This window comes from Phocoena sinus, chromosome 2 (assembly GCF_008692025.1).
Source record: "Phocoena sinus isolate mPhoSin1 chromosome 2, mPhoSin1.pri, whole genome shotgun sequence".
NCBI lineage: Eukaryota > Metazoa > Chordata > Mammalia > Artiodactyla > Phocoenidae > Phocoena > Phocoena sinus.
In genome coordinates, this window is record NC_045764.1 from 168,511,716 (window position 1) to 168,524,796 (window position 13,081).

General features: G+C 43.9%; 1 non-coding gene across 1 annotated transcript; it reads left to right on the forward strand.

The window, feature by feature from the left end:
• Positions 1 to 12,024: 12,024 nt before the first annotated feature.
• On the forward strand, positions 12,025 to 12,131 carry LOC116750049. The gene has a single exon (XR_004348793.1). It is a non-coding gene; the product is annotated as a U6 spliceosomal RNA (small nuclear RNA).
• The last annotated feature ends 950 nt before the right edge of the window (positions 12,132 to 13,081 follow it).

The following is a 13,081-nucleotide window of genomic DNA, read 5'->3' on the forward strand; positions in this document are numbered from 1 at the left end:
TTTAAGTAATATGTGTGTGCTGTGTGTACAATTTTTACAGAAATAGTTTGGCTTCTATCCTTCAAATATCCAAGGGTATTTGGAAAACATAGTCTAAGACAGACTCTTGATCCACTCCTCCAGTTTCCTAAGTGCTCAGTGTATATCAAGTTTATAGAGCATAAGAACTTAACTTCTTACAGAAATGCCTTTACTAAATTTCACTGAAATAATAAGGTCTTTTGCTTTTATATCGGAATGTTATGGCATCTTTAGGAAAATCCTTATGCTGCTTAATAATCTCACAAGTAATGATCCTCATGAGAAAATATTTGTGACATTTGAATCAAGGATAACTTTATCTCTCTTAAGAGGGTGGTATGTTTCCTTTAATCAGACAAGTGTTATATAACTCATCGTATTTCTATCTTTGCTTTGGCTGCCAGGAAATTCAAAGTTAAATTATCTATTCAAGACCAGTAACTCTATTGGCCTAAATTTGGGGTAGCATCATTTTTCCGCTTATTTTAATATTTGCTTAATAATCCTCAATAATAATTTTAACAGTCCTACTTTATCTGAGTCTGGTATATATTACATCTGTTACATATCAGATATATATAGTATACATTATATCAGGTCTGTTTTCGCTTGCAGTTGACAGATATCCAACTCAATTAAGTTAAGCAGTAAAAAGTGAGGAGGGGATTCTTATTGGCTCATATAGCTGAAAAGTTGAAAAGTTCAGGGTAGATCCAATCATAAAACTTTAGAATAGGGACAAGTCAAAGGGACACAGGAACCAACCTGAAAGTGCTCCCAGTGACCAAAGCTGGAACAATTTGAACAACAAAATAAATAACACGGAACTGAATTATAACCCAAAGTATAAAAGAAATATACGTGAGTCCATACTATTAATAATATAAACAAATGATGGAATAAATAGGAACAAGAAATAAATCTTCCTTACAAAAGAATTTCAAATAATATATGTAGAAGCTCCCTCTCTAGGATGTAGAGGTTAATTCCTTTGAGGGTGGACGAGATTTAGTGACTGGCTTCCAAAGAGGAGGGTATAAAAAAGGGAAAATAGTACCTTTACAGTGGAGAAGCCTGGCAAACACCACCTTGACCAAGTGATAAAGCTCAACGTCACCAGTGATGAGTCATGTTGATATGATATGAACCCTCTGATACGATGTGATGAGAAAGGTACTTCACATCCACGGTAGTCTTTCCAAGACTCCAAAACCCCGTCTAAGCATGAGAAAAACATCAGACAAGCCCAAGTTGGAAAATATTCTATAGGATACCTGGCCAGGACTCCTCAAGACTGTCAATCAACATCATGAAAAACAAGGAAAGACTGAGAAACTATCACAGACCAAAGGTGACTAAGAGGGCATGATGACTAAATGCAACGTGGTACCCTGTATTGGAAAGAGAACATTAATGGAAAAACTGGTGAAATCCAAATAAAGTCTGGAGTCTAGTTTACAGTAACGTGCCAATGTTGGCTTCTTACTTGTGACAATTGTACCATTGTAAGTTATAGTGTAAGATGTTAACAATAGGGGGAACCAAAACTCTCTGTACTAGTGTTTCAGTCTGTTCAGGCTGCTATAACAGAATACCATAGTCTGGGTGGCTTATATCCAGCAGAAATTTATTTCTCAGAGTTCTGGAGGCTGGAAGTCCAAGATCAGGGTGCCAGCATCGTTGGGTTCCGGTGAGAGTCCTCTTCCTGGTTTGCAGATGGCCATTTTCTTGTTGTATCCTCACAACAAAAAGAAAGAGAGGGATCCTGTGTTTCCTCCTCTTTCATAATGGCACTAATCCCCTTCGTGGGGGCTCCCTCCTCATGACCTATTCACCTCCCAAATGCCCCACCTCCAAAAACCATCACATCAAGGGTTAGGATTCCAACTTTCATAAATGTGGAGGGGGGACACAAACATTCAGTCTGTAGTTATCTTTGTACCTTCTCTGGGAATTTAAAATTATTCTTAAAAACAGTTAAAAAGTAGCAGAGGGACAAACAGAAAATAAATAATAAATAGAATAAAGCCAATCCCATCAATAATCATATTAAATGTTAATGGTCTAAACACTCCAATTAAAAAGTAGAATGGTCAGAATGGATAAAAGAGACCCAACTTCAGCTTGTCTAAAAGTGATGCACTTTAATGATAAAGGCACACAGATTGAAAGTGAATGGAAAAGTGATGGAAAATAATTTGTCATGTAAAAAGTAAGACTTAGAAGGATGGAGTGACTATATTAATAACAGGCTAAATACACTTCAAGGTATAGAGTATTCATAGAGATAAATTACGTATAAGCACACACGCATAACCCTGATTGATGGTTTAAGAGAGATCATCTTCATCAAATGGTGTTACAGCTGTGTTTGGCCCAGTCTTACATTTGCCTTTTTCTCTTCATGTGGCTCCCTGTCCACTTCCTCACCCCACCCCACCCCACTTAACCAACCTTAGCAACCTAGTATTGACCTTTTCTATATTTCCCTATGCTTGTAAAATTATTTCTAAACATATAAGACCACACATACATGTATATATACAAAATATTTCTGTCATTGCTTTAGGAAAACATAGGTTCAAAGCATACACACTCTGCTCCAGCTTCTCTTTTGATACCTCATGCAAATTGCTCCAGGTCCCCAGATATCGTGCTAATTCACTATTTTTAATGAACTATCGAGAACGATCTGTTACTATGAATTATCCACAATTTATTCAACGTTGAACATATATGCTTACATTATTAGTATAAGGATTCCCAGGAGTGGGATTCTGGGTCAATGGGGCATGTGCGTGTAATTTTAATACATTTTGCCAAGTTACTCCCCGAGAGGTTGTAGTAACTGCATGTCCACCAACCATGGGCGTGTGTACCCTCTTCCCTGCACAGGAAGAAGATACCACCTGTTCAAAATGAATTCTGCACCCCCAGCCCCCATGGAGGGTGTAGAGCAGATGGTACTAGGGCTCACACCCATCATTACGGGTCTTCTGGCTCACTTTGGGGAGACAGCAGCATCCACACCCACAGCTCCCTCAGCTGCTGCTCAACTTGTCTGTCGGGGTCCCAAATCCTGGGTCACTTTATGTGAATGAACCTGTTCGTGTCCACCTGGGCCAGGTGCTTCTCTGGGGAAGTACCAGCTCGTCTGCAGCTCACCTTAAAGCATCAGGGCTGTGGGCTTTGAGGAAATAAAAGACCAACTGGATTTCCAATGAGACACAGCCTCCTGGGGGTTTCAGCATATCCTCCTGGCTTTGAAATTGACCTCGTTCTTCCCACTGCAAGGTCATCTTCTTTTCCTCTTGTCAACCCTGCTGGCCGCAGACCCACAGCAGACTTGGGGACGACGCACTGACGTAGACAGTTTAACTGGTTCCCAAGATGTGTGAGGTCAAATGCCTATAATAAATCCCCTATGACACTCACAGCTATTCTGCTTCTCTGAGGGAACCCTAATACTGTACACCACAATTATTCTCATCCAGCTCTATGATAAAGCAAGCTTTGAGCCTTCAGGGTATATACTAAGACCAGCTGTTCCTATGGCCATCGCTTAGACAATGTCTGCTTAACTGTAGATTGGAATTCACTGATGCAGTTTTATAGCAAGTCAATTCTGCAGACACGTATTGAGCACCTACTGTGTGCTCTCTGTGAGGTCTGCCCTCACACTAGTAATAATCCTCTTTTATAATGACAAAGAAAAAAGAAAATCTTGAGATAAGGTAAAAAACAAAAAGTTTATGCTTGTAGTTGTAGCAACTTCATATTAGATTAATCCTCCAAGTGTTTTTAATGAAACTAGACCTTTCATTGGGTGATAAAAATGACTCATGGGTGCCAGCAGTAATACATAACTCTTTTTGTGTGTGTGTGATGATTTCCTAAGAGGCTAAGATCTAACTAATTGCCCAATTCTGAGTTTCTTTAAAAAAAAAAAAAAAGAATCTAGCATGCTAACACAGATCAGCGTCTTTAGAATTCAACAGTAGTTTAATTTATACCTAATATTTGGATTGGGAACTGCTTGAGAAGCATTCTTGTCACCTTTTTTAAAAATTAAAAAGTAAGACAGCAACTCCCTTGCCTATTCCATGAAGGTCTTAAAACACACCTGTAGGGCTTCCCTGGTGGCGCAGTGGTTGAGGGTCCGCCTGCCGATGCAGGGGACACGGGTTCGTGCCCTGGTCCGGGAAGATCCCACATGCCGCGGAGCGGCTGGGCCCGTGAGCCATGGCCGCTAAGCCTGCGCGTCCGGAGCCTGTGCTCCGCAACGGGAGAGGCCACAGCAGTGAGAGGCCCACGTACCGCAAGAGAAAAAGACATGCCTGTAAATTCTCTGATGCTCCTCCCATCAAAAGGCATGTCTGATTTGCCTCCCTTTGACTATGCGCTGGCCTCTGACTCTCTTAGAAGAGACCCAGCTTGGGTTTGGAGGCTCATTCATAAGAGCAATACAGACTCTACCTGGCTCTGTCTTTTTCAGGCATATGCTTTGGAGCCCTGAATCCCCAGAAGGACTCCAACCACCCAGAAGTCACTATGCGGGAGAAGCCACGTAGTGAGTCCTTCCGATGAGTCCAACCCCAGCCCCCCTCCCATCACAACTGTGTCATGTGAAAACCGCCCAGCTGAGCCTACTCAACCTCCGCAAGCCTCGAGGTAATGACATGTTATTTTAAACCACTAAGTTTCAGTGTGGTTTGTTATATGGCAATAAATAACTGGAACATTCTGGGTAGAGAACTAAATAGCACCGTCACCCTGCTCTCAGGACTCACAGTTTATAGGGAGACAGAATCACAGTTTCAATACCACATCAGGGCCCTATGGGGTGTATTCAAGGCTCAGAGGGAGCACAGAGGCAAGACTGACTTCCAGATTTGAATAATGAGGGATCTCACGTCTCGTGGGGTTTTTTAAGCTCTTTTATTTAGTGACAGCTCTATGTTCACAAATGTTAGCAGACTCCAGCACTCCTGAAGCCCAGTGAATCCAGTGGGCTCCCGCGTCATCTGCAACAACCGGGTGGATGGTTGTTGGTTTAGGATGGCACTTAAGGACTGACCCTCCTTACTATCCAATCCACATGGCACTGTGCATTCTGAAAATGTGAACGTGGATTTCATTTGCCACAGAAACTCTTCCAGAGACTGCAAACTTTTCTCATGGGAAGCTTAGAAGACGAATATTTCCCACTTCCCAGTTTGGCCTGTAGGAAGGAGACAGAAGAAATGCTATGGAGGTTGGGCTCTAGGCCGGGCAATTTACATCATCTCATTTGATCACAGGTCAGTCCTGTCAGGCAGAGCCTGTTACAGCCATCGTCCAGAGACAGGAAGCAAGTCTCAAGGAGAAAACCATCTGCCCACGGTCAGCAAAAAGCATGGCTGGGATGTGAAACCAGATGTCCCGGCCCCAAACCTCTTTCTGTTATGGGTTAAACTGTGTCTCCCCAAGGGCTTTCCTGGCGGTCCAGTGGTTAAGACTCCATGCTCCCAATGCAGGGGGCATGGGGTCAATCCCTGGTTGGGGAACTAAGATCCCGCATGCCGCACCGTGAGACCAAAAACAAAACAAAACAAAACAAAGAGCAAACTGTGTTCCCCCCAAATGATATGTTGAGGTCCTAACCCCCAGGACCTCAGAATAGCAGGAAATACATCATTGCAGATGTAATTAGTGAGGATGAAATCATAATGGAATAGGACAGACCTCTAATCCAATAGGACCGGGGTCCTTATAAGAAAAGGAGAAGAGACAAAGAGAGAAACACACAGGAGCGGAGGCCATGTGATGATGGAGACAGAGATGGGAGGGATGCAGCTACAAGCCAAGGAATGCCGAGGATTGCCGGCCACCACCAGAAGCTAGGAGTGGCAAGGAAGGATCCCCCGCTTAGAGCCACTGGAAGGAGCACGGCCCTGCCGACACCTAGATTTTGGACTTCCAGCCTCCAGATCTATACAAGAGAATAAATTTCTGTTGTTTAAGCCACTCAGTTTGTGGTCCTTTCTTACAGGGGCCCCAGTCCCCTAGAGTCCTGACCTCCAAAGGGGCTCACACGGGCCAGATTCTGATGATTTACCACGACCTTGACAATCTGAAGTAGGAGGAGCATGTTCTAGGGAAACTTGTAAAGGACTCATTCTCTGCTCACATCAGGCCGAACAACCACAGATTCCACTTGGCCACACTGAAAATGGTCTGGGATGGCCTGGGTGTCTGCATGTCAGGAAACGTTTTTAAGGAGCTGGGATTGTTTTGTTCCAGTGTGAACTATATCACAGGATTCTTATTTATCCAAAGAATTTTCCATGTAAATGAAGACATTTGCAAATTGATTTAGATTAATCAGGTGTGACTGCTGGATAAACAGAGGGAAAAGCTCTGTCACTGAGATCCGGGCACTGGAACAACCAGGACCCTGCGCACAGGCTTGCAACAGAGGCAGCAGCAGAGGCAGAACTGTGGTCCAGGAGAGAAGAAGAAAACCAGAAAGGGAAAGAAACCTGAAAATATGAAAACCATCTTGGGCTATAATCCCCAAAGAGGCCGCTGGACTCAAAGGTCACCCAGGAGATGTTAGTTTAAATTATGGGCTCCCCAAACCCAAATCTGGGGGATTTCTACCTTCTGGTCTGCCCCTACTCCTTCCACCCACCTCTCACCCCATCTCCATGCACAAACAGACACTCACACACACACATACACACGCACAGAAATATACCAGAGTCACACACACACACAGAGAGACACAGACAGAAACATACACAGTCATACACACGCACACACGGAAACATACACAGAGTCACACACACACAGAGACACAAACATACACAGTCATACACACACACACACACAGAAACATACACAGAGTCTCACACACACACACACACACACACACAGACAGAAACATACACAGAGTCATACACACGCACACACGGAAACATACACAGAGTCACACACACACACAGAGAGACACAGACAGAAACATACACAGATTCATACACACACACACCCTCGGGCACAGGATTTTTAGAGACTGTTGCATGTATTCACCACTCAGTGCTAAGTGCTAAGTGCTCCCAGGCGGCAGTATTATCTCATTTTCTTCTCGCAGCAACCCTTTAAGGCAGTTGTTGCTAATCCCATTTTGCAGACAGGAATACGGAGCCCCAGAGATATTAAATGTCTGGTACAAGTTTCCACAGTCGGCAAGCGGCCCAGCAGGGATGCTAATCCCTCCCCTGAGTCCAGATCCGGGTCCCCACCTTTCCCACCAAAACACACAAACCCACGTTGATTCCATCCACACTGTTTCGGGTGCTAAGAATAAAGCAATGAACAAACCAGACCAAGGCCTTGGGCGGTGGGGGAAATGGCGAAATGTTGGTCAAAGGTACAAACTTCCAGTTATAAGGTGAACAAATTCTGTGGATGTGATGTACTACAGCTAACAACACTGTATTACATACTTGCTGACTATAGCTAACAACACTGACTTGCATATTTCAAAGTTTCTGTGAGAGTAGATCTCAAATACCCTCACCACAAAACCGAAAGGGTAATTAAGTGTCGGGATGGAGGCGTTAGCTAATGCCATGGGGCAATCATTTTGCGATACATAAATGTATAAAATCTACACACCGTACACCTTAAACTTACACAGTGTTATCGGTCAATTATATCTCATTAAAGATGGGGGAGAAAAACAACACGTATTGTATGATTCCATCTATATGAAATGTCCAAAAAAGTCTAAAGAGATAGAAAGTAGATTACTGTTTGCTTAAGGCTGGGAGTGGAAATGGGGAATGACTGCAGATGGGCACAAGAATTCTTTTGGGGATGATGGAAATGTTCTAAAATTAGATCGTGGTGATGGTGGCACCAATCTGTAAATACGCTAAAAATAGTAAGTATATAATTAAGTATATAAGTCAGATACTTAAAATGGGTGTATTTTATAAGATGTAAACTGTACCTCAATAAAGCCGTTAATAACAACAACAAAACCGAAACAGACCGGACCCCACCCTCGGGGAACTCACGTTGCTCATCATCCAGGAGTGCCTATTCCTTTCCATGTGAGTCGTCTGCTTCCTCCAGGACGGAACGTGAATGTGCACGGGCATCCCTGGGGGTCTAGCATCTGGATCTGTGGGCCTCAGGTCGGGGTGCATTTCTATCAAGCTCCCAGGTGAGTCCAATGCTGCTGACCCACGGACCACATCTTGAGGACCAAGGCTGCACTACGTCTTGGAGAGGAGAGAAAAGGGTGTATTTCATGCCCCATATCAGTTGTCGACTCTTGTCGACTCTTTTTTTTGGCAGATCAGCCCTGGCTACCTGACCGGTGAGTCTGGGAAGGGGACTGGCTAACAGGATGGGCGGTTCCCCGTGGGACCACCTGCTTCACTCCTCTGGCTCAAGCCCACGTGCCCTGTGACCCCCACCCCGGGAAGTGCTTCCTTCCGGGGCGCAGTCTTAGGGAGCCAACGGCCCATAGATGGAGGCCGCGTTCTCAAGACCAGCCTCATCTGTATGTCCATTTTCCACCTGCTTTATTCTGTAATTTCTGCATTAGTTCCAATCAGGAACAGGGAAGAGTTACTAGGCTGAATCATGTGAAATTACCAACTGAACAGGTCAGCAGGATATTGACAACTTGGTACAGCTCAAGCTAATATTTTTCGGGCGCCCTCATATTCTACCACCACATACCAGTGGTTTTCACACTCGGGTCACATCAAAATCACCTGGGAATCTGGAAAAACCACGAAGGCCCAGGCCTCATCTTACTTCAGCTCACTTGAGCCTCTGGGTCCTTCATCAGCCCTGTAGACGAGGCTACACACACAAAGGTTTGAAATGCCCCGTGACACGGCAAGCACGATGCTGGGTTCTCTGCTTATTTCATTGAATCCCTGGGACGACCCATCGTGCCTGTGCCTGCGTCAGCTCCTATGGACTCTCACGAGCAAATTGTTAATTTTTTGGAAACTTTGTGAGCTGTCTGTTAAACATAGTTGTTATTAAAAATTAAAGTATATGAACTTACAATTAAGTAAATTATATTAAAAGCATAGGTAATACGTACTCAAAACTCGTCACTTCCTAATTATTCTACTACATATAACTATCACCTATGCTTCGGGAGCTATTGACAAACATTGTATCAGTGTGTTGGAAATGGTATATCATGGTGTGTGGCTGTAGTCTCTTCCCAGCTCTGCCTTCCCTGGCTTCATGTTGGTGGTTTGAAGTCATCCACGATGAGAGTGTTTATACCGTGGAAGCCGGCAAATGCTACGAATCGGGCGTTACTTCCCCCGATCAGACCCTCGACATCCCCATTTCACAGATGAGGAAACTGAGGTTTGGAGATTAAATGACTTTTCCATGATCTCAGGGCCCCAGTCTGAACTCAGACAGCTGACTCAGGAGCCCAAGTTTTTAACCAATGGGCATATTGTGCTTTTTCTTTGTATCTTTCCTAGGCTTGTGGCATAAATCTCCACCCACCTTCCTGGAAAGCACATCCCGCTCCCCAAAAACTGGCCGCCCCCAGGACCCCACCCCCTCTTCCCCAGCAGCCTAAGAAGGAGGCCAAAATAACGCTCCACCAGCAGGGCCCGTGGCCTCTGACAGGTCAGGTACGTCAGCAGAGTCGGGAGTGGCTTCGTTGCCCAAGCCCAGACTCCTGTAGGGTCTCCCCACCAGTGGATGTCCGTACAGTTTTAGTGGGATAAGTTAAATTGGGTGGGCGCTCTTGGTGAAAAAAGTCATAAAGAGATGGCAGAGTCTGGAGGTAAGAGGAAGGCCGGTGGAGTTTTGCCTCACAGGTCGGGGAGGTTGAGAAGATGCACGTTGAGAGAGGAGAATGGGGGAGACAGGAGGGGTGTTGCTTTCAGCCCACCCCCACCCAGCAGCGGTCCCTTGGCCCCTCGAAGGAACCTGGAAGGAGAGAAGAAGGAAAGCCCACAGTGGGGGGGGCAGGCAGTGTGAGAGGTCCAGGCTGGTTTCCCCTCACCCTTCTCTCTCATTTTCTCTCCAAAATGTTGGGTCCCTAATGATTCTACCTCCAAGTGCCACTCCCACTCAGTCCCCAGAGGAGGAGATACTTGGGACAAAGACTTCCCTTGAATGATTCTAGTTTTGTTTTAAAAAAGAGAACGGGGACTTCCCTGGTGGCGCAGTGGTTAAGAATCTGCCTGCCAATGCAGGGGACACGGGTTCCAGCCCTGGTCTGGAAGATGCCACATGTCACGGAGCAACTAAGCCCGTGCACCACAACTACTGAGCCCACGTGCCACAACTACTGAAGCCCACACGCCTAGAGCCCGTGCCCCACAACAAGAGAAGCCACTGCAATGAGAAGCCCGTACACCACAATGAAGAGTAGCCCCCGTGCTGCAACTAGAGAAAGCCCATGCATAGTAATGAAGACCCAACACAGTCAAAATAAATAAATAAGTAAATAAAAAGACAAACAGTGAATGTAGCAAAAAAAAGGAAAAAGGAGAGAAAACTGAGGTCACAACCCGTTTATGACATAGTGTTGACAGCAGGATTCAGGGTGTTTTATTATCTTTTTTTTTGGCACTGGCTTTCCCTTTGTTTTCCGGCAATAATACTGTACATTTTTTATAATGATGAGGAAACAAGTTATATTTTAGTAAGAAGGAGGAAGGGGAAGAAAACAGAAGAAGAAATCATCACAGCAATTATACAATTATGTAATTATGGGGCAAAAACTACTTCCACATTAACTAATACATTGCTTTCTCCCAACAGCCCTGCAAGGAGGAAGCACAGACGATGTTAATTCAATGTTTAAAATGGGGGAATATGCTTATTCACCATAAGTAAGATATGGAATCAATCTAAGTGTGTCAATGGATAAAGAAAATGTGGTGTGTATATATTAATACAATGGAATATTATTCACCCTTAAAAAAGGAGATTCTGCCATTTGGGACAACCTTGACAAGCCTGAAGGACATTATGCTTAGTGAAATAGGACAGACACAGACAAACAGAGCATGATTTCACTTAGAAGTGGAATCTGAAAAAGTCAAACTCATAGAAGCAGAGAGTAGGATGGTGGTTGCCAGGCACTGAGGGTAGGAGGGGAATGCGGAGACGTTAGCCATAGGGTACAAGGTTTCAGTTATGCAGGATGAATAAGTTCTGGAGATTTAACGTACAGCGTGGTGACTGTAGTGAATAATACTGTGTCGTGCACTGGAAATTTGCTAAGAGAGTAGATCGTATATGTTCTCGCCACACCAAAAAAAAAAAAAGTTGACGATGTGAGGTGATGGATGTATTAATTCGCTTGATTGTAGTAATTCTTTTACAACATATTTGTATATCAAAATATTACACTGTACACATTAAATATAGTTACAATTTTTATTTGCCGATAAAGCTGGAAAAAATAGGGAAGCTGAGGGCTGGGGGCTGTTGACGTTTCCAAGGTCAAAGAGAAAGTCCAAAGCGGAGTCAGGATCTGGCTTGAAGTCTCTCAGCTCTAAATCCAGTACTCCTACCACTGTGTTGGGGGCACTCTCTGTACAAGTGACATCTATGGAATGTCTTCCATCCAAAACAACCTCCCCTTACGTCCCCAGATCCAGAGGGGGGGATGCTCTTGACCAGGTAGAATGAAGCATTTCTGTGCCCTGACCATGGAGTTTTGGGGGGGAAGGGGGAGCACATCCAACTCATTTAGGGCTGATCAGAGTTCCTTCCCTTAGAATCTGGAGTTGAGTCATGGAGAAATAGAGAGAGTGATGAGAGACAGAGAAAGAAGGAATGAGACCTTGTTCACGTGGCTGGTAAGCATGGTTTGCCCTGTGACATGGGGAACAGAGAACGTAGGTCTGCAGGGACATAAAAATAAAGCAGAGACACAAAAAGGAATGGAGATGAGAGACGAAGGGAGAACCTGAGTGACCTTCTAAGGCCTTCATCAAGCTTAGCTCTGGGCTCACTTTGGCAGCACATATACTAAAAGTGGAACAATACAGAGAAGGTTAGCATGACCCCTGCACAAGGATGACATGCAAATTTGTGAAGCATTCCATATTAAAAAAAAGCTTACCTGTGCTCCTGCCCTACATCCTTATAATAAGTGCCGTTTTGTTTTTTGTTTTTTTTTAATTAAGGTGGGTTGAGTTGATAACTGTTTCTTGCAGCCAAAAGATTGCAAACTAACAATTCGTTACTGCATGGATGTACCTTCCTCACACTGACTTTGAAAGTTTTTAATTTTCTAGGAGGCCTATTTCACTTTAAGTATTTACCGTTATTTGTCATGGGACAACCAAGAGCAAATATAATCTTTGTCAGCGGCACCCAGAAGCAATCCCTTTAAAGAAAACAAGGATGCCTGCCACAAACACCAAGACATTCACTATTTTCTGGAGGACTTGGTGCATGCAATAAGGTAAGGAAAAGAAATAAGAGAAACAAATATAGGAAAAGAACAGGCAAAATTATTATAGTTTCAGATAATATGATTATCCACCTAGTAAATCCACTGAATATCATACCGAACCTGTAAGAGTTTGATAAAGTGGTTGGATATGATATAAAAAAACAAAAATCCATCATTTCTCTGTATGCCAAAAAAACACGATTGTAATGTGTAATGGAAAGAAGATCTCACTAACACAATGAGAACTGTAAAACACCTAGGAGTAAACCTAATGAGCATCATGCAATTTATATGCAAAACACCATAAAACTTTACTAAAAAACAAAAAGAAGAACTAGCTAAATACAAGGTATACCCTGAGGTCAACTGCGTTACTGGTCCCAATTCTTCATCTCTGTCTGAATCCATTCCTTACCTTGGCCTCCTTGCGGGCAGAGTATATTCCTCCATCCCTTGATTCTAGGCTAAACCATGTGACTTGCTTTTGCCAACAGCATGTAAGCAGAAGTAACAGTGTACAATTTGGAGCCTAGGTCTTAAGAGACTTCTGCTTGCTTTCCTGCATCTCTCCCATTTCCATGAAAGAAGCTTATCCCAGACCTG